The sequence below is a fragment of the Canis lupus genome, chromosome 5, assembly GCF_011100685.1.
Source record: "Canis lupus familiaris isolate Mischka breed German Shepherd chromosome 5, alternate assembly UU_Cfam_GSD_1.0, whole genome shotgun sequence".
NCBI classification, from domain to species: domain Eukaryota; kingdom Metazoa; phylum Chordata; class Mammalia; order Carnivora; family Canidae; genus Canis; species Canis lupus.
The window spans coordinates 25,539,866-25,562,242 of record NC_049226.1 but is presented as its reverse complement, the minus strand read 5'-3'; the positions used below and the strand labels follow the sequence as shown (position 1 = coordinate 25,562,242).

Genomic DNA, 22,377 nt, shown 5'->3' with positions numbered 1-22,377 from the left:
TTTTTTTTTAATAACAAATTTATTTTTTATTGGTGTTCAATTTGCCAACATACAGAATAACACCCAGTGCTCATCCCATCAAGTGCCCCCCTCAGTGCCCGTCACCCATTCACCCCCACCCCCCGCCCTCCTCCCCTTCCATCACCCCTAGTTCATTTCCCAGAGTTAGGAGTCTTTATGTTCTGTCTCCCTTTCTGATATTTCCCACACATTTCTTCTCCCTTCCCTTTTATTCCCTTTCACTATTATTTATATTCCCCAAATGAATGAGAACATACAATGTTTGTCCTACTCCGATTGACTTACTTCACTCAGCATAATACCTTCCAGTTCTCAGACTTGACAGAGGGACCTGGTTTCCAATGTGTCTAACTACATGAATAGTATGATGTTGCAAGCTAGGGTCCTGAGTTATGGTTATCAATAGACCACAGGAAAACATCACAAAAATTTTCTGATTTATTTTTTAAAGTAAACTTTTAAAAGATATATGCACCTATATGTTTATGGCAGCATTATTTACAATAGCCAAGATATGGAAGCAATCCATGTGTTCACCTATAGTTGAATTGAGAAAAAAGATGAGGCATAGATACACAATGGAATACTACTCAGCCATGAAAAGAGAACGAGCACTTGCCACTTGTAACAGCACAAGGTAGATCTGGAGGGTATAAGGTTAAGTGAAATAAGAGAAAGACAAATACCATATGATTTCATTCATATGTGGAATTTAAGAAACAAAAAAAATGAACAAAGCAAAAAAAAAAAAAAAAGACTCTTTAACTACAGATAACACACTGATGTTTTCCAGAGGTGAGATGGAGGGGGGATGAGTGAAATAGGTGAAGGGGATTAAGAGCACATTTATCATGATGAGCACTGAGTAATGTAGAATTGCTAATTATATTGCACACCTGAAACTAATATAATCTGTGCGTTAAGTATACTTAAAATTAAAAGAAAAATATGAGGGAGGAGGAAGAGAGGCTGTGCAAAAGAATTATTAAAATATTAAGATAAAATTATAAAAGTTCATAAATATATTCAATTAGATGCATGTCTCCAAAGAATTACAAACTTCTTTTGTTTTAATTTAAAATACGTTTGGAAGCCAGCTTTCAACTAGCTTCGTTCTTTTTTTTAAATTTATTTTTTTATTGGCGTTCAATTTGCCAACATATAGCATAACATGCAGTGCTCATCCCGCCAAGTGCCCCGACAGTGCCTGTCACCCAGTCACCCCAACCCCCCGCCCACCTCCCTTTCCACTACTCCTTGTTTGTTTCCCAGAGTTAGGTGTCTCTCATGTTTAGTCTCCCTCACTGATATTTTCACTCATTTTCTCTCCTTTCCCCTTATTCACTTTCACTATTTTTTATATTGCCCAAATGAATGAGACCATATAATGTTTGTCTTTCTCCAACTGACTTATTTCACTCAGCATAATACCCTCCAGTTCCATCCACGTCGAAGCAAATGGTGGGTATTTGTCATTTCTAATGGCTCAGTAATATTCCATTGTATACATAGACCACATCTTCTTTATCCATTCATCTTTCGATGGACACCGAGGCTCCTTCCACAGATTGGCTATTGTGGCCATTGCTGCTATAAACATCAGGGTGCAGGTGTCCTGGCGTTTCACTGCATCTGTATCTTTGGGGTAAATCCCCAGCAGTACAATTGCTGGGTCCTAGGGCAGGTCTGTTTTTAACTCTTTGAGGAACCTCCACACAGTAATAACAGTAAGTGGTTAATGAGTGGCAGTACCAGTTCACATTCCCACCAATAGTGCAAGAGGGTTCCCCTTTCTCCACAACCTCTCCAACATTTGTTGTTTCCTGCCTTGTTAATTTTCCTCATTCTCAATGGTGTGAGGTGGTATCACATTGTGGTTTTGATTTGTATTTCCCTGATGGCAAGGGATGTGGAGTATTTTCTCATATGCTTGTTGGCCATGTCTGTCTTGCTCTGTGAAATTTCTGTTCATGTCTTTTGCCCATTTCATAATTGGGTTGTTTCTTTGCTGTTGAGTTTAATAAGTTCTTTATAGATCTTGGATACTAGCCCCTTATCCGATATGTCATTTGCAAATATCTTCTCCCATTCTGTAGGTGGTCTTTTACTTTTGTTGAATGTTTCTTTTGCTGTGCAGAAGCTTGTTATCTTGATTAAGTCCCAATAATTCATTTTTGCTTTTGTTTCTCTTGCCTTCATGGATGTATCTTGCAAGAAGTTGCTGTGGCCAAGTTCAAAAAGGGTGTTGCCTGTATTCTCCACTAGGATTTTGATGGAATCTTGTCTCACATTTAGATCTTTTATCCATTTTGAGTTTATCTTTTTGTATGGTGTAAGAGAATGGTCCAGTTTCATTCTTCTGCGTGTGGATGTCCAATTTTCCCAGCACCCTTTACTGAAGAGACTGTCCTTTTTCCAGTGGATAGTCTTTCCTGCTTTGTCAAATATTAGTTGACCATAGAGTTGAGGGTCCACTTCTGGATTTTCTATTCAGTTCCATTGTCTGTTTTGTGCCAGTACCACACTGTCTTGATGATCACAGCTTTGTAGTACAACCTGAAATCTGGCATTGTGATGCCCCAGCTATGGTTTTCTTTTTTAATATTCCCCTGGCTATTCGGGGTCTTTTCTGATTCCACTGAATTCTTAAGATGATTTCTTCCAACTCTCTGAGGAAAGTCCATGGTATTTTGATAGGGATTGCATTGCATGTGTAAATTGCTCTGGGTAACATTGACATTTTCACAATATTAACTTTTCCAATCCATGATCATGGAATATTTTTCCATCTCTTTGTGTCTTCCTTAATTTCTTTCAGAAGTGTTCTGTAGTTTTTAGGGTATAGATCCTTTACCTCTTTGGTTAGGTTTATTCCCAGGTATCTTCTGCTTTTGGGTGCAATTGTAAATGGGATTGACTCCTTAATTTCTCTTTCTTCAGTCTCATTGTTAGTATAGACAAACGCCACTGATTTCTGGGCATTGATTATGTATCCTGCCACACTGTCGAATTGCTGTATGAGTTCTAGCAATTTTGGGATGGAGTGTTTTGGGTTTTCTATGTACAGTATCATGTCATCTGCAAAGAGGGAGAGTTTGAATTCTTCTTTGCCAATTTGAATGCCTTTTATTTCTTTGTGTTGCCTGATTGCTGAGGCTAGGACTTCTAGCACTATGTTGAATAGCAGTGGTGAGAGTGGACATTCCTGTCGTGTTCCTGATCTTAGGGGAGAGGCTCAGAGTGTTTCCCCGTTCAGAATGATATTTGCTGTGGGCTTTTCGTAGATGGCTTTTAAGATGCTGAGGAATGTTGCCTCTACCCTACACTCTGAAGAGTTTTGATCAGGAGTGGATGCTGTATTTTGTCAAGTGCTTTCTCTACATCTATGGAGAGGATCATATGGTTCTTGTTTTGATAAGATCAAAATGATCTTGTTGATATGATCTACCACATTGATTGCTTTACGAGTGTTGAACCAGCCTTGCATCCCAGGGATAAATCCGACTTGGTCATGGTGAATAATCTTCTTAATGTATTGTTGGATCCTACTGGCTAGTATCTTGTTGATAATTTTTGCATCTGTGTTCATCAGGAATATTGGTCTATAATTCTCCTTTTTGGTGGGGTCTTTGTCTGGTTTTGGAATTAAGGTGATGCTGGCCTCATAGAACGAATTTGGAAGTACTCCATCTCTTTCTATCTTTCCAAACAGCTTTAGGAGAATAGGTATGGTTTCTTCTTTAAACGTTTGATAGAATTCCCCTGGGAAGCCATCTGGCCCTGGACTCTTGTGTCTTGAGAGGTTTTTGATGACTGCTTCAGTATCCTCCCTGGTTATTGGCCTGTTCAGGTTTTCTATTTCTTCCTGTTCCAGTTTTGGTAGTTTGTGGTTTTCCAGAAATGCATCCGTTTCTTCTAGATGCCTAACTTATTGGCATAAAGCTGCTCATAATAAGTTTTTTAAGTCGTTTGTATTTCCTTGGTATTGGTGGTGATCTCTCCTTTTTCATTCATGAGTTTATTAATTTGAGTCTTCTCTCTCTTCTTTTTAATAAGGCTGGCTAATGGTTTATCTATGTTATTAATTCTTTCAAAGAACCAACTCCTGGTTTTGTTGATCTGTTCCACAGTTCTGGTCTCGATTTCGTTGAGTTCTGCTTGAATCTTTATTAACTCTCTTCTTCTGATGGGTGTAGGATCTATCTGCTGTTTTTTTTCTAGCTCCTTTATATGTAAGGTTAGCTTTTGTATTTGAGTTCTTTCCAGTTTTTGGATGGATGCTTTTATTGCGATGTATTTCCCCCTCAGGACTGCTTTTGCTGTATCCCAAAGATTTTGAATGGTTGTATCTTCATTCTCATTAGTTTCCATGAATCTCTCTAACTCTTCTCCAATTTCCTGGTTGACCCTTTCATCTTTTAGCAGGATGGCCTTTAACCTCCACGTGTTTAATTTCTTCAAAATTTCCTCTTGTGATTTAGTTCTAGTTTCAAAGCATTAGGGTCTGAAAATATGCAGGGGACAATCCCAGTCTTTTGGTGTCTGTTAATACCTGATTTGTGATCCAGTATGTGGTCTATTCTGGAGAAAGTTCCATGTGCACTTGAGAAGAATGTGTATTCAATTGCATTTGGATGTAAAGTTCTGTAAATATCTGTGAAATCCATCTGGTGCAGTATATCATTTAAAGGTCTTGTTTCTTTGGAGAGGTTGTGCTTAGAACATCTGTCAATTACAGAAAGTGCCATGTTCAACTCTCCCAGTATAAGTGTATTATTATCTAAGTATGTCTTAACTTTGGTTATTAATTGATTGATATACTTGGCAGCTCCAACATTAGGGGCATAAATATTCATGATTGTTAGGTCCTTTTGTTGGATAGATCCTTTAAGTATGAGATAGTATCCCCCTTCCTCTCTTACTACAGTCTTTGGATTAAGTTTAATTTATCTGATATGAGGATGGCTACCCCTGCTTTCTTTTGAGGACCATTCGAATAATAAATGGTTCTCCAACCTTTTATATTCAGGCTGTAGGTGTCCTTAGGTCTAAAATGAATCTCTTGTAGACAGCAAATAGATGTCTTGCTTTTTTATCCAGTCTGAAACCCTGCGCCTTTTGATGGGGTCAAATAGTCCAACGTAAATGGACTATTTACGTTCAGAGTTACTATTGAAAAATATGAATTTAGTGTCATAATAATACCTATTCAGTCCCTGTTTTTGTGGATTGTTCCTTTGGACTTCCTCTATTACAGAATCCCCCTTAATATTTCTTGCAGAGCTTTTGGTGGTCACCTATTCTTTCAGTTTCTGCCTATCTTGGAAGCTCTTTATCTCTCCTTCTATTCTGAATGAGAGCCTTGCTGGATAAAGTATTCTTGGCTGCATGTTCTTCTCATTTAGGACCCTGAATATATCCTGCCAGCCCTTTCTGGCCTGCCAGGTCTCTGTGGAGAGGTCTGCTGTTAACCTAATACTTCTCCCCATAAAGGTTATGGATTTCTTGTCTCTTGCTGCTTTAAGGATTCTCTCTTTATCTTTGGAATCTGCTAGTTTCACTATTAAATTCGGGGTGTCGAATGGTTTTTACTGACTTTAGGGGGGATCTCTCTATCTCCTGGATCTGAATGCCTGTTTCCCTTCCCAAGTTAAGGAAGTTCTCAGCTATGATTTGTTCAAATATGCTTTCTGGTCCTCTGTCCCATTCAGCGCCCTCTAGAACCCCAATTAAACGTAGATTTTTCCTTCTAAGGCTGTCATTTATTTCCCTTAACCTTTCCTCATGATCTTTTAATTACTTTTTTTTTTTTCTTCAGCTTCCTTCCTTGCCATCAACTTGTCTTCCATTCACTCACTCGTTCTTCTACCTCATTAACCCTCATCATTAGGACCTCCAGTTTGGATTGTATCTCATTTAATTGATTTTTAATTTCTGCCTGATTAGATCTAAATTTGCAGTCATGAAATCTCTTGATTCCTTTATGCTTTTTTCCAGAGCCACCAGTAGCTTTATAATTGTGCTTCTGAATCGGCTTTCTGACATCGAATTGTAATCCAAATTCTGTAACTCTGTGGCAGTGAGTACTGTTTCTTATTCTTTATTTTGTGGTGAGTTCTTCCTTCTAGTCATTTTGCTCAGTGCGGAGTGGCCTAAAACAAGTTGTACTTGACCGAAGCATGAACTCTTCTCACTGTGGCAATCCAGCTGCTCTCTCTTTAAATCTCAGGCAGAATTCGTAGGTTTTCAGTATGATTTGAAAATTATCTAGGTAAGTTGGGGGGGACAGGTGACTTGGGGGGGGTCCTACTCTTCTGCCATCTTGCCCCGCCTCCCAGTGTATTAGTTCTAAGTTGATTCAACTAATATTATAAATTGCTTGTACTACAATGTAGAAAGATAAAGATATCATCCCAGATATGGATTCCTATAGACTAATTCATAATACAGAATATACATAAATAATTTTAATGGTAAATCTCAGAATTTATTATTTAAATTTGCTATGTAACAGGACATTTTACTTCGGAGCTCATAATTGGTGACTATAATATACATAAACAATTTATTTGTAAGTTAGTATATGTAACAAAAGTTTCCTAAAGAAGCAGCAAATAATTGCTACTAAAGAGAATGAGAGTGTCAGGGATGACCCTTGGCAGGAGTTAAGCTGGACCAGGAAGGATAGAGAGACTAGGAAAACAAACAAAGGAAACATCACAGTAATAGGATGACTCCTGTAAAGAAGCAAGCAGGATTGTATAGGATAGAAGTTAGCCTGGTATATTTAATGCCATAATACAGTGGTGAGATGTTATTTCTTTAGCTGGATAGAGGTCTGAGAAGATGGCTGGGGGACAGATTGAAGTTACTGATGAGGACTCAGTTCTTATTTTACAGGCACTGAAGAGCCAACAGAATGGCTTTGCTGTTGTTCAGTCACAGAGAAGCACAGTTAGAGAGGAGAGCTTTCAACATGAAAATTTTAGGTTAATAATAGAAGAAATTGTGTTGACACATGGGGACCAGGTGAGGAGGAGAGATGAAGAAAGGACAATGTTGGAAAGCAGTGTGGGAGAACAGATCAATTCATCCATATTGATATCTTCCAACATTTCACTCAATTGGCAAAGCAAGAGTCTGCTGAGAATCAAAGTAGCAAGGGTAAGAGAAAAAACCTACTTAAAGAGTGAAAAATATGAGCAAGAGTCACCATGAAGGGATAGTAAAATGACATCCCTGAGAACTTAGGGACCAGATGCATTTAAAGGTATGCATTTGTAATGGATATTTAATTACCATGATTGTGTCATTTTCTCCAATAATGCTCATTAATTCCAGACCCAGAATGGTCTATGTTGGTAATCCAGGGTGATGTGGGATAAAGAAGAGTAAACCTAGAGGGCTGTTAGGAACAGTGTTGAGTTCGAAATGAGACAATGGGATCCTGGCTAGGTAAGATGTTTATGGGTTGGATTGTGTCTCACCAAATTCATATGTGGAAATTCTCATCTCCAGTAACTCAGAATGTAATATAATGTAGGAAAATAGAGTCACTGTGCATGGAACTGGTTAAAATGAGGTCAGACTGGAGTAGGGTAGGGTCCTCTGATCCAATAAGATTGATGCCCTGATAAAAAGAAGAAATTTGGACACAGACAGACACACAAGCACGGCAAACACTATGTGAAGACTTGAAGTTATATTGTCGCAAGCCGAAGAACTATAGACAGACCCTTTCCTCATGTCTTCAAAAGGACTTCTTGGCCATGCCAATACCTTGATCTCAGATTTTGAGCTTCAGAAGTGTGAGACAACAAACTTCTGGTGTTTTAAGACACCCAATTTCTGGTAGTTTGTTATGGCAGCCATAGCAAACTAACACAGAAGGTGAACAGCCAGAAGACAGATTACAGGCTGAAAACCTATGAATGGATAAGGCTTAGAGGTTGTGGTGATCTGTGGAAATGGGAGAATACAAAATGGCAGAAGAACAAGAGTTGGTGACAGGGGCAGAACATCAGGAGTTGGAGCAGTTGGAGGCTCTGATGAATCCTGAGGCTATGTGTGAATCCTGAAGTGGGTTTTAACAATAGGTAATGTAGAATTATCATTCATATGGGCATAATTTCTTAAATGGTCATAATTTTTCCTTAGAATAGCTTCTTATGATAAGTTCATAGTATTTATAACTTGATACTTAGGCAAAGTATCTAAAAATAATTTTTCTGTTATCAATTTCTTTGATATATTTCTTGTGGTTTTTTATTAAAGGTTTTATTTATTTATTCATGAGAAACACAGAGAGAGGCAGAGACATAGGCAGAGGGAGAAGCAGGCTCCTTGCAGGAAGCCCGATGTTGGATTGGATCCTGGGATTCCAGGATCATGACCTGAGCCAAAGGTAGATGCTCAAACACTGAGCCACCCAGGCATCCCTCTTTGATATATTTGAAGATTACAACAAATATAAGAAATATGAAAAATGTTCATACCTGAAGACACATCACAACATTCTATTATTTTCAAAAACAATTATGTTGTTCGAGATGACAAGGAAGAGGCAAGAGTTATTCAGAAGGGCACTCATGTACTGGTATTCTCCCCTTTGCAAACTAACAACTGACGCAACCTAACCGTAGGAAAAGCTGAAGGTCAAAAGAAGAAATCTACTTGTCAACTTTGGCCAAGTTCTACTGGAATAGTTGTCCCCAAAATCATAATGAGAGTCTCTCACAGAAGGAAGGCTCAGGAACTGGGAAAAATAGTTTTTTACAAGAATTAAATGAAACAGTAAAAATAGCAATATTCTGTTAATAGAAATGACACTCAAGAGGTCAAAATAACTGGACTTCCTGACACAGCTTGTGCAATGTTTTCGACTTCTTTTATATAACAACCTCAAAAAGACTCCAACTGATATTTCTTCTATCACAATAAGCAGCTGCTGAGAAAAAAAACCCCAAAAAGTGCAAAATTATTTTTCCTGCTTCTGTCTGGCCCTTTTTCTTCATTAGCTTTCTTGGTAAATCTCAAATGTTGAGATTCCACTTCTAACTAGTTCCCTAATTTTTTTATACCTGTTTCATTGCATGTGGAATGAAAGAATTCCTCCAGATTTTTCAATTTTAAAAATCTTAACAATTATCAATTATTAATTATTCACAACTGAATTTCCTAAGCTCCTCTATAATTATCCTTTTGTAAATTTTTTCTGGTTAGTTCTAGCTGAACTAGTCTCTAAGAAAGAAAAAAAAAAAAAACAAGGAAAGTCCTATCTCTAGTAAAGCCAAATACTGAAATTAAATCAATAGTCATATGTCTTTACCAGACAACAGCAGCAAATCAGAAAACATCTGGAGTCTTCAAGACAAATAATTTGGCTGTAGAATCTGGCATTCATTGGCCATCCAAAGAAGGCCACAGAGCTGCAGAGAAACATGTTCACCTTAGAAAATTTTGCAAATCAAAAAACTAATCTACTTAATGCACTCCTAACTTTTCCAAATTAAAAGAAGGATTAGTCATTTTGGAGCAAATACTTGAAGTCATAAATAATTCATGAAGCACCCACCTTGAAAGGAAGCTTTGCCATTGTTGTTTATGGGCAACATGCTGTACTTAGACTCTAGTGTGTGTATTTAAAAAATATGGTATGACTCTTGCTTCCTTGGGTATGCCTTTTTAATTGTAAGATAATCTGCATTTTCACAAATTAGAGTTAAAAAGAAAGAAAAGGAAAAGAAAATTTCTAGGCAATAATGTTTGGCTATAGCTTGCTATAATAGCATAGCTGCCAGGTAAAGTAATTTTAGTATAGCACAGGATGCATAGCGTACAGACCCCATAGTAAATATTCTCAGTATGGGCATGATGAAGAGTTCTACTTTGTTTCAATATATTTTTGATAGCACAATTGCTGATTTCTGCCTTTAGTGGCAATAGTGAAATATGAGCTGGCATACATTTAACATTTTTCAAAAGATGTGATTTTGAATATGCAAATTTAGAAAAAAAAGGAATTTGAGAAGATAAAATAAAAGAAATGGAGATCACTATAATTTCATACAAACACCAGAAGTCAGTGCAGCTACTAGTATACCAGGTAAATGATGTGGTAAAAAAAATTGCAAACTATAAAGTTATATTTACTTGTACAGCAAAGGATCAGAGAGAAGAAACTATACACATACAAGCAAAAATAAGATAGCTATCAATATCATAACAACCAAATTCTGTACTTTCTCCTTTCCCCACTTGGAAAAATTTAATTCAATTTATTGAGCATAGATGTCTAGAACATCAAACAATTCCTATGACTAATAAAACACTTATAGTTTGAGGCATTTGGAATATAATAATTGAATGAAGAAATTCACCAATGCTGAAGTTTATCATGAATACTTTCTGAACTGTCATTAAGAAATTTAATTTCTTAAGCTATTCTCTATATAACACAATTAAATTGATTCTATTTTACATTTTATATATTTTACATTTCTAGTTGTATTCCTCTGAAAATATTTTAATTGGCATCAATTCTTTCCCATTTAAAATTTACGATGATTTGTGATTTGGTAATCAGATATTTGCTTAGATTAATTTCTGCCAGCACAGTTTTCTTTTATGACCAGTATTTCTACCAACCCTCATTTTCCTGGCCAAATGCTTTAGTGCACAATTTTGCCAAAAAGATTTGATGTCCCTAGTAATTTTTAGCCAAAAATACTTGTTTACCCTGTTCAGTTTTAGGCATCATCTGCTGATTACTCCTTATGAATTGAATACACAGGTGAAACTTTGTGCTTACTTCACTTTTAAACTATATTTATGTTTTTTAAAGTTACAGATACCTATAAGGAAGGGAAGAAAAACAATCCATGACAGCACTGCCTATATAACTCCTACTGATACTAAAGACTAATAATACATAAGTAATTCACACACACATTTGGGAAATTTAAATAAATATAGAACTTCAAGGTTAAAGGCAGAAAAAGCCCCTTCTCCTAAACGGATCAGTATCAAAAGTTTTTATGTGAGTTAGCCATAACGATATTATTTTGTATGAGTAATTCAAAGGTAGCCCATGGGAGCATGACAAGTACTTCTATGAAATGGGCAGAGAAAGGGAGCAGGAGGGCCCAAGAGGAGGGTAGAGCGGCCTAGAGAAGGAGAAAACAAATTCACAAGGAAGACTCTTCGAACAGCACACAGATCTGTGCAGGCCCTGGACTGAGGCCCCAAGAAAAGCAGAACTTGCATTTTCTCTCTTCCATGTCTGTACCTTTCCTTGGGAAGGTGCCTGCCAAGCTCACTCAAACATCTACATTCAGGCTAGTGACTACTTGACATCACTTTCAGATAAACTAATAATTAGAGCAAACAAGTTGAATGGAATCCTAGAGTCTGAAAATCTGGGAGGCTGATTGCATTTTTGACTGAATGGATTTAAGTGACCAGATGTTGTGGTATTGTGTAGACAGAATTTTTACTTAATGAGAGCCAAGAAAAAAGCAGATTAGTATTTGGCACTCCTGCAGCTCAGTCTGCAACTCAATTATGTAGTTTTGTACATGAGAGAAATTCAGTAAATGCTTGCTGGCTGAGTGATCAAACCATTTTACTACATTTTCCTACTTCCCATCAGTGCTATGGTTATTGTAAATATAAAAGTAATCTTGGATAACTTAATATACAAAAGAGTCAACTGATACCATCTGGAAAATGCTACATCCTGAAGAACAATATTTCTTTTGGATTCTCTGCCAGGTTTTAAATCCCTGTTTTCCTGGTTTGGGATTATTATATTGCCACAAACCAGAGATCTCATCTTCTATTTTTCATATGAAGCTATTATTACAGAAGTTTATATTTCAATATTACGCCCAACTTAATTTTTCCTTCAGAGATTCTGAAATTTTATAAAACGACCAATTTTGGCTCCCTATATTAAATGCAGACAAAATTATCCTTTTTATTTCAACATCTTCATGGACAGTTATAGTCAATAGAGTTTGCCTCAAATTAGAAGGCCTGCAAGTCATTGCACTGCTACTACATCTGAACATTTCTTAAGGAAGACAGAAAAGTAGCTTTTTCAAAGGAGATTAAAATTATTAGATTAATTGTAAGATTAGAAGTCATACATTCTCATTTTATTGTTGAGGCAGTGTAGGGAAATGGTTAAAGATCATGGACTTTGAAGCCAAGCAGATTTAAATTCCAACTCAGAATCTACTCTTATTTACCTGTTTACTCTTTTTGACACTAAGACCCTTAACCTCTCTGAGTCTTGGTTTTCTCCTTTGTAAATAAGGATGGCATTTATTCATGGTCCATGATTATTGTAGGGCTTAGATGATAATATTCAATACCTGTATATTTCACAAATAGGAAGACATGCTTATAACATACATGCATATGTGTGAATTACACATATGTTTGTATAGACAGATGACAGAGCGAGCATGCACACACTCTAACTTAGCATAATGCCAGGCACATAGTAAGTGCATGATGAGAGGCAACTCTTTCTAAATGTTCAGGTCACAGAACTGTAGTCTGGGCATTCTGGTGAGGTACTGGCCAGCTTGTATAACAGAAGTTCAAAGATTTCTTTTTTCCCCAAGCAGACAGGTCCATGTTCAAATTTAGTTCGGAAATTGACCAGCTGCATAATCTTGGCCAAATTACATAAACTTCTAAATCTCAAATTATTTAAATATAAAATAATATTAAAGAAGTAAATGATAAGATTAATTTTACTTTGCAGGGTTTTAGGGGTGGGCAAGATGAAAAGGGATAAATTATATAATGCACTTGGCACAAAGTGACATATGGAAGATGTACTATATATATTATTTTTTCCATGATCTTACACATATTCTTTAGCCCCTGACATTTTACTTCATCTTTAAAATATATAAAAACTATATCTGTGCCCCTCCTAGGATTATTGTGTAGACTGAATGAGATGATACATAATCTATCAACCCAGCTACCAGCACATCGTTGGTTTTCATAGTCTTTCCACTCCACTTCCCTAGATACATACAAAATCTACCAAGACACCAAAATAATTTAGGTCCAAATGGATAGCAACAATATCTTGAATATTCTAAGAAGAACTTAAGGTCTTTGTCAAATGTCTTAAAAAACCTAACAAAAATTTCTCACTCAGGATGGAAACAGTACTGAGAAAAATCCATGTATCTATTTCCACTCGATAACAAAGTCATTCGTTTACAGGTGCTGGTTCTATGAGATTGTAATTTCTAGGAGGGCCAGGGCCATATCCATTTCTATTGTCCTTATATCCCCAGTGCCAAACCAGTTGTCTAAAAAATGTAAGTACTCAACAGTTGTTGAACACGTGAGTAAAATGCTCCAGCCAGGATCATGCAGAATCAGCAAACTGCACACTTCCAAAGAAAAAGCCTTTCAGCCCAAAAGCTTCAGAGCCGAGTCCAGGCCTACATTCCTACCAACCTGCTGATTACCTGGTCATCTGACCATCAAAATTAGTCTGTTTCTTCAATTTTACCAGGACCTCCTGCTAGGGCCAGGCCTCTGCTAGGAACTATTTGCAAGTATTTTGGACGTTGTCAAAATCACCATATTTCCCCAGAGTGCAATCTGAATTAATCAGGTTTTACTAAATCTATTTTTTAATGGTTGGATTAACCTTTGAATGAGTACATTAATGGCAAATGATAAAGAAGAATAATTTCTTAGAATTGAATCTATGTATAAATTTGATGTTGTAACATTTATACACAAGGTGACAATTTCTGATGCAGTGGGAAGCATTACAAATGTGCAGAAATCAAGTCAGCCATTAGAAAAAGGCAAGAGTTGCTAGGAAACCAAATAAGGAATATTATAGTGGTGACCCAGACAATTACCCTATGCCTGACATGCCATCAACACAAAGTGTAACAGATTTTTAAATGCACTGGTGACACCGAATTCTTCCGACCACATTTGCAGCTCAGGTGATTAAAGAGTTGCCTTTCAATGACTTGAAAATTCAACTGTCAGAACAGGAAAATGCAAAATCAAAGTGAGTTAAGAACAATGAGAGATGTTTCCTAGGACTTAGTAAGTCTCTGCTGTGTATTTAGGATGGAGGTATCTCTATGGCACAGTGTCGCCTAACTTTACAGAATGAAGTCCATTCAATTTTAAAAGAATCTACTTTTTGAGTCTGTATACTCTATTTCTATGTGTTTGTATAGTCACGGGGGAAAAAAGCCTTTAAGGCTATACAACAAAATTTAATATGTGGTTATGGTTTGTTGGTAAACTGTAGGTGACGGGCACTGAGTGGGGCACTTAATGGGATGAGCACTGAGTGTTATGCTATATGTTGGCAAATGGAACTCCAATAAAAAAATATATTAAAAATAAATAAATAAATAAATTGTAGGTGATTTTGATTCTCTTCTGCGTGTCAGTTTTCACAGGTCATTTTACCTTTTGTAGTTTTGGAAAACTAATAAAGTTACTCTGAAATAATTTTTAGATTTTGATTTGGAGCTAGATATTAGATTTCAAGACAGCATAAGAAACCAGAAACATAAATCCTAATAGTAAGGTTAGCATGCAGAGAGCACATTACTCTCTCTCTTCTATATTATTCCATCTTTCGATTTTCACATCATTTTTGGTATTATAAGATTTGAGCTGCCGGTGTTGGCATATATACATGTCCCAATTAGCTCTTAAAGAGAGTAAGTTAAACTGGCAGTAAAAGATAAAACCTCTCTTGTTAATGCCAGTGAAAGAGACCATATTCTAAAATACGATGGGCTAACCTACCCCCAAAATGGGTAGGCAAAATCACATCCTAACGTCTTTTTAGGGGTAAAACGTGGTAGACAGATTCTTATTCTTTACATAAAACTCAGATACATAAGCCACCTAACTACTTGAAGGCTTCACACTTCTAAAGCATACCACACAAGAATCAAATAAAAACGAACGCCTTTACGAATGTAATTTTTAGCCTCCTCTTAGGACGCTGCACAAATACTCCAGGGAAGGACCCTCTCTGCAGATAGTCTGAAGGAAATGAAACAGATTATAACTTATTGAATGTTCACCCCATAGTGATATTATTTAACAGAGTAGCTTTATAAAACATTTAACTATCTCCAGTAAAGAATGCATTTCTCTTCTAAAAATGTGCAAGCGGGAGGACTGGTCCATGAAATCAAGCTAAGCAATTTTGTGTTTTAATGCACAGTTTCATGCAAATCAGTTTAGCTTTCCCTTCATTGCTGGGTTTTGTTTTCCCTTTCACAAACTTACTGCTATTTTTTTTTTCGTGTAGCAAAAATACGCAAATACTTTCACAAAAGCACTGCTTGGAAAATCTGTTTGACAAAAATTATAACAAAACTCTTCGATAAGACCAGCATTTTCAAAAGTGTGTGTCTAATAAACTATCTCTTTCCACAGATTGAAAAGGTGACCAACACTCTAATTATATTAGAATCAATCAAGATTAGAGAAACAAGCTAAAATTAACTAGCAAGGGAATTCTGTATCATTGACATACACATTGCATAAATAATAATGTCTATTAAATCATTATGCCAACATTTTATAGAAAGATTGGAAGGCAGGAAGTGTGCTCTATTACAGCTCAGTACTTCGGCATCATGCCAGGAGAGCAATTCTATAATTAAAACAAATTTCTTGAGTAATACATAAAAATAATTAATTAGAATATAAGACACAACCTTTAAATTCAAAGACTATCCCATGAAAAAATGTAAATATGACATTTTGAAATATGTATCTTCTGCATTACAATCCACAATAAACAAAGGGAAAATAAACAGAAAACAAAAACAAAACGATGCAATAAAATGGCTAGTGGATGCACCCAATCAATCTGGCTGGGGATTCTCATTTTTGAAATAATGATGGAATCACAGCCATTCCCCTCCCACATACATCACTGAACTGAGCTCTCTCTTTATAATTTAAAAAATTAATCATTTTGGATGGAATATCTCTAAAACACATTATTTATACCCATTCTCTTAAAGAAGACATCTAATATAAGCTTACATTTTCTTGACTAGAGCCATGAAAAGTCTCATTTATTAGATAATGGAATACTCAAGCAGTAAGAAAAATTTGACAATATGAAATTTATTTACTACAATTCTATTTAACAAATCTATAGAGTGCAGTAATTAGGAGTGCTGGTTAATTAATTTTTTTATTCCTTTCTTCAACTGTAAAATGGAAATAATAGTAATATGGTCCTCCTAGATTTGTGAGACTCAGAAAAGCTATTATTACATGGCAAGGACCTGGATCAGTGCTGTCTGGCACACCGTTAAGTGCTTCAATAGATGTTTATTTATTGTTATTCTTCAGTAGCTAGTTTAAATACAGTTAGATGTTTTTGTCTTTTCTATTTAAAGATAATGTCATCTGTGACTTGGGTTGAAAATAGGCACAAATGTAGATTAGTAAGGATGAATCATTATTAGTGAAATAAAACTCATAGAAATGTACACGACTTTGAACTTCTATTTCTAGTAAGAGCAGATTATATAACTTGAACACCCTTCTGCAGGTCAGCCCACAAGACAATGAAAAAATATTACACCAAGCTAGGGAGGAAAATGAATGTCAAGGAGAAGTGAGCACTAAATCCAAGGGTGCTTATCCACTACAGGCATCTTCCAACCAGAAGGGTTAAGGAACCGAGCAGGACTTTTGGTACTCTAACTACTTATAGAACCATGGAGACAAAATCCAAAGTCCAGGGATTGCCAGGGGGAAAACTTAGCAAACCCTCCATACATTGAGATGAGACGTTGACAGCCAACACCACAGGTGTAAGGGTGATACCAAAAACAGAAGACAAATCAGAAGTAAACTGGCCCCCATAGAAAATGAATCCTAGCATTAAATCATTTGATCCCTGATTGTTAGAATTCCTCTTACCAGAACACAAAATTTCCCTTTTGGAGGGATGCCTGGGTGACTCAGGGGCTGAGTGTCTGCCTTTGACTCAGGGCGTGATCCTGGGGTCCTGGGATCGAGTCCTGCATCAGGCTCCCTGCAGGGAGCCTCCTTGTCCCTCTGCCTGTGTCTCTGCCTCTCTTTGTGTGTCTCTCATCAATAAATAAAATTTTAAAATCTTTAAAAAATATTTCCATATTGGAAAGAAATTATTTCTATAATTTTTTATACACAATCTCTAGCACTCAAACAAAAAATAACAATAATTAGGCACACAGAGGTAACATGACTAAAAATTAAGTGAAAGGTCAGATAATGTAATAGACGACAGGCCTCCAGAGAAGAGATATATCAAGCAATAGATTTAAAGTTAATTACAGCTGATATAGTCAAAGAAATAAATAAAAACAGCATGAAATTTTTTTTGGATGAATGGAAACTTAAACAACTATAAATTGCTATCATATTAAGTATCAGGATGGGCTGAATGGATGATTTTCATAAACAGTTAAGGGGAGTATTAGTGAGTTAGAATATCTGAACAGAATATATAGACTCACACTCATAATTAAACAGAAGCAAACCACAGAAGAGACTCTACTATCATCCCATGTACTGGTAAACTCTCAGTGAAAAAAATACTTTAAACATATTCTTTAAAAACAGAAACACTTTCCTAGTACCAAAAATTCACTATACAGAACAGATCTATTAGAGAATATATTTAGCCATAAATTTCACCAGTAATATTATAGTAATTTTATATGTTATTTCTATAATAAAACAATAATTTACTAAAATTATGACTATTTATAGTACCTAAAAGATTAAAAGTAACTTCAACTGTGGATAAACATGGATGTGAGAATAGCTGGGCTCAGCATCTTAACAGTGAGTACATACAATGCCTAAGTAGTTTTTTCTGACCCCCATAGGTTTTTTTCTGTAGGCTTATATTCCAGAGGTAGAACATCTCAGGTAAGTATACATACTTCGGGGTAAAAGTACCAATTAGAATTTTATCCACAAACAATTATCAATTAGTTTTTCTTTTTTCTAAATATAATCTTGGGCTGTAATCTCATGGCGTTAATTTAATACCGCAATACTTGCAGAGAACAAATCCCTCCAAATATTAAAGTAACAACATCAGATTTCCTTATAAATAACAAAAGGTATTTAAAAATTAATTGGGGAATAATTATATCATAATCTCAAGAAAAATCCTGTAAGCTCATTAGGACACTAAGTTGAAGCTTAAAAGAGCCACAATGTAATGTATTACATGCAAATTATAAGTATATGTAAATTATATGTTAATATTTCTGCCTTTGGACTAGGCAGTTAGAAAAGATTCAGTGTTTCCCTGATTTGCAATTAAGATTGCTAAGCACATTAGTATTACAACATGATGATACATAGCTTTTTTTTTTAAACTCTCTTTCACCATCTCTGTATAATTGCCTCATTATATGAAACGTACTGTTCTCTAAATTGATGAAACTAATTTGAATTTGTGTGCCTGTGTGATAATTTTCAATGAAAATATTTTTTCAAAACTGGAGTCCCGAATTAAAACTTAGATATTTGGACACACTAACTCAATCTTCTTTAAAAACCTTAAGTCGTGAAAATGCTACTTGTCTTTCCAATATAGATTTAATCACATTCTCTAATCAGTCCACAGCTTCTCCTTCCCTATCAACATTTTTATTTTCAAGAAATAAAGCATAGGTAGTAATAAACATTTTGTTATTTTCATCAGAGTGGTTAAATTGTTAGTAAAAGTTAGCCAATCAGCATTAAAACCTATTCAAAATACTTTGGTTAAGATTAGGGTCATGAGGTTAAAGTACAGCATGGATTCATACAATTTTCTAGTGAAATCACAATACAGCTAGCTCAAACAAAGGGGGAAGAACATAAATTTGATATTACTTTTCTTCAAGTGTCTAAGATGTAAGAAAATCAGATTTCCTCTGAGGCAAAAAAAAAAAAAAATGGAATAAGAATAATGCTGACATTACTATAAATTCAGCCAGTCAGCCAGTAGGCTTTTTCATCCTATTGAAAAAGTATTAAAAATTCTAATCATTATTTTTAAAAGCAGTCTTAATTAAAGTCACTTTGGCTGATTTTTCAGATTTGTTACAAAAATAGACCATGTTTGTATATGCTTCGTAGATGCAGTCTATAACTAGCCTCTGAGTTTCATTATTCATAAAAACAAATGCTTGAGCATTATAAACTAAATAAATGACATGCTATATATTCTTTTGTTACTTTTACAATTTTAAAAATTAACTCAATTTTATAGTTAGTGATTCAAGGACATTACCAATCGTTTGCAAGCAATTATAATTTATAATTCATGTTCCTATTTCCTATCATGAGGGGTACCTGGAAGGTTTATAAAGTCATATAAATATTATCAATTTCCTTTTCAAAATATGAGAGGTTTGGGGAGTTTTCTTTTGAATAATTATTGTAGCTCCAATAGCTTAAATTTTAACATCCTAAAACTTACAGAGTTTGAAGTAAACAGTCAGCTGATCACATAACCCTACTGCATGCCCAAGCATTTTTAATAAAAGATTCTTTCAATAAGCTTAGAAATGTTCCCATGGCACCAAGTTAGAAGCCAATTCAAAGTCAAATTAATATGCCAAAAACAATCCCAAACCATGAAAATAATATGAATTAGTAATGAAGCTAAAATTATTAAGGTGGTTTTATGATTTTGAATTCTCTCTCTGCATTCTTATTAAATCTTTATAGACATTTCCTCTTCTGATTTAAAAAGACTGATTCATAAGACAGAATAATGTTATATCCCACAAATGAAAATATGGATGAGCACACTGTAAAACACAATTCCCTGGTTTTGTTTTATGGTAATTTAAGTTTGCTTTGACAAGGCTGAATCAATACAAGCATTCTATCTCTGATAAAAGAAAATCCAACATAGAAAAACAATCCCAAATGATAAGACTGCCCAGCTAGTAGTCTTGAAAATTTGAGAACTGATATGAATTGTATCTGGAATGTGTGTATTTGTAGTCTGAAGCAGATCTGAGGCAGTGTCCCTTTGGTTTGTTTTCCCTGGCAGTGGTAGAAGTGTCTGTCATTCACGTACTTGAATAACTTGATAATTATGTCCTGAGGGGACTTAAACTATTTTTTTAATGCCCCATCCTTTCCTGTTTTCACTACTGATAGTAGTGGTGAGAAAACTCTTTCTCTTTCTACATTTTAAAATTGCCAAATATAAATGTATATATGCACATAAAAGAGTAGTGGTAAATGAGTGCTCTAACCATGCCTGCACTTTCCCTACTGCATCCTCCCCCTTCCCATCATCTTCTTCCTTTCCCTTGGAGTTAAGCACCATCTTGAATTTGTATCAACCATTCCCTTTCTTTCCTTTATACTTTTTCCATCAATGCAGATATTTCTAGATCACATATTTTTTCCAGTTTTGAAACTTAATGAAACAGAATACTACAACATTCTATTACTTGCTTCTTTTGCTCAATATTAAGTTTTGACATGTTGATGTCAATAGTTAAAGTCATTCATTTTCCCAACCATACAGTATACCAAGGTATAAACATATCACAGTTAATCTATTCCATCAGATGGTTATTTTATTTATTTACGGAGTGAGGCTCTTATCAAAGTGTTGCTGTGAATACTCTTGTGACTGTTGCTACACCTGTACATATACTTCCTAGGCAAAGATCCAGGCAAGGGATTGCTGAGTTGTAGGCAAGGCAAAGTAAACTTAGTTGTTAATGCCAAGGACACTGTACCATTTACACTCCCACCAGCTGTAGGTGATTACCTGCTGCTCCAGATCCTTGCTAACAATGGCGCTGTCAGACTTTCCACTTTGTGCCAAACTAGGAGATGGGAATGCTGGGATATGGTGCTAGCAGTATGTATTTATACATGAGGTTAACCAGAGATACTTTTAATGGTTAAATGTGTTGTAAGAAAAATCCTTCCAGTCTGTGGTTATCTTTTATTATTTTTAGGTGCTATTTGATAAACAGGAAGGTTTTAACTTTAGTGTAGTAAAATTTACATATATTTTCCCTTATGATTTGATAATTGTTGACTTCACTGGTTTACAAAAAAACAAAAAACTGTTCCTTCCACTAACTTATAAACTTCAAATTACAGATTTATAGTTTGAGAGTATGGCCCTTTACATTTAACCCACCTGGAATTACTTTATGTGCAGATTCATGAAGTAGAGATCCAGTTTTAATATTATTGTCTATGTGGATAACCAGTGGTCCCCAACCTTTTCTTCAACAGCTCATCCTTTCCCCACTTATCAGTGTCACCTTTATCATTTAGCCAGTCCTCCTTTTCTCTAATGCACTACAGCATTATTAAGACATGTTTAGTTCTGAATTCCTATGATTTACCTTCATAGAATCCCTTAAGATTATTGTGTGAGAACTGATTCATGTATTTTATTTGTTCCAGAAAAAAATTCCCCTTTTTGCATTACCTATGTTTGGAAACCCAACTGAACACACATTTTCCTACTCTGTCTTAAATACTTCCCACATATTTTATATTTTATATTATCTTATTCATATTGCCACATGTTCAAGCCTCTGGACCTAATTATGGGTTATTTCTTCAGTTCTAACTTTCAGTGTACTAATTTTTCCTTCAGCTGTGTCTAATTTGCTTTTAAACTCATCCACTGACCATTTTCTTTCCAAAGTATTATGTTGCCAGCTTAGGAGTTCTCAGGTTCTTTTCAAATATACTATTCCTGCCTCATATTTTTAAGCTGCTTCTTTATTTCTTTAACTATATAAAACATTGTCATTTTTATTCCAATTGAAATTTGGTATCTGAAAACACCACATTGTTTTTCTTATCTAATACTATCCTTGGTTCTCATCCATAATACTTTGACTTCTTGTGTGAATGGGTGGCCTTGGGGTTTTGGGGGGGCTGGGCAGAGGACAAGGGGTTTTGTTTTTTAGTATTAGCCATTCATTCTCAAAGTGCTTTACCTGCAGAAATTCTTTGAAGATGGGATTGAAGTTGACATCCTCCAGAAAGAAGTAGTGTTTCCTAGTTTCCTGTTACCACTGCTCATGACAGAGAACTTAATTTAAATTCTCCACTTAGTCTACACATGTAACTGGCATGTTTTTTCTTTCCTATTAGTTCAGTGATGTGCTTAATAGGTTTAAAATGTTAATAGTGTTAAATTTTTTTTTAATTTTAACATGCATTTTAATAATTTTAGTCAGAAAGGACATTCAGAAAATCTAATTTGCCATAACTCCAGAATTAGGAATGTACTACATTTTGAGGCTTTCTTTTTTTTTT

General features: G+C 35.4%; 1 protein-coding gene across 4 annotated transcripts in view; it reads right to left on the bottom strand.

Annotated features, from left to right (window-relative positions):
• Positions 1 to 22,377, bottom strand: part of GUCY1A2 (guanylate cyclase 1 soluble subunit alpha 2) — a 428,485-nt gene that overhangs the window by 187,823 nt on the left and 218,285 nt on the right. The window lies entirely within an intron of this gene.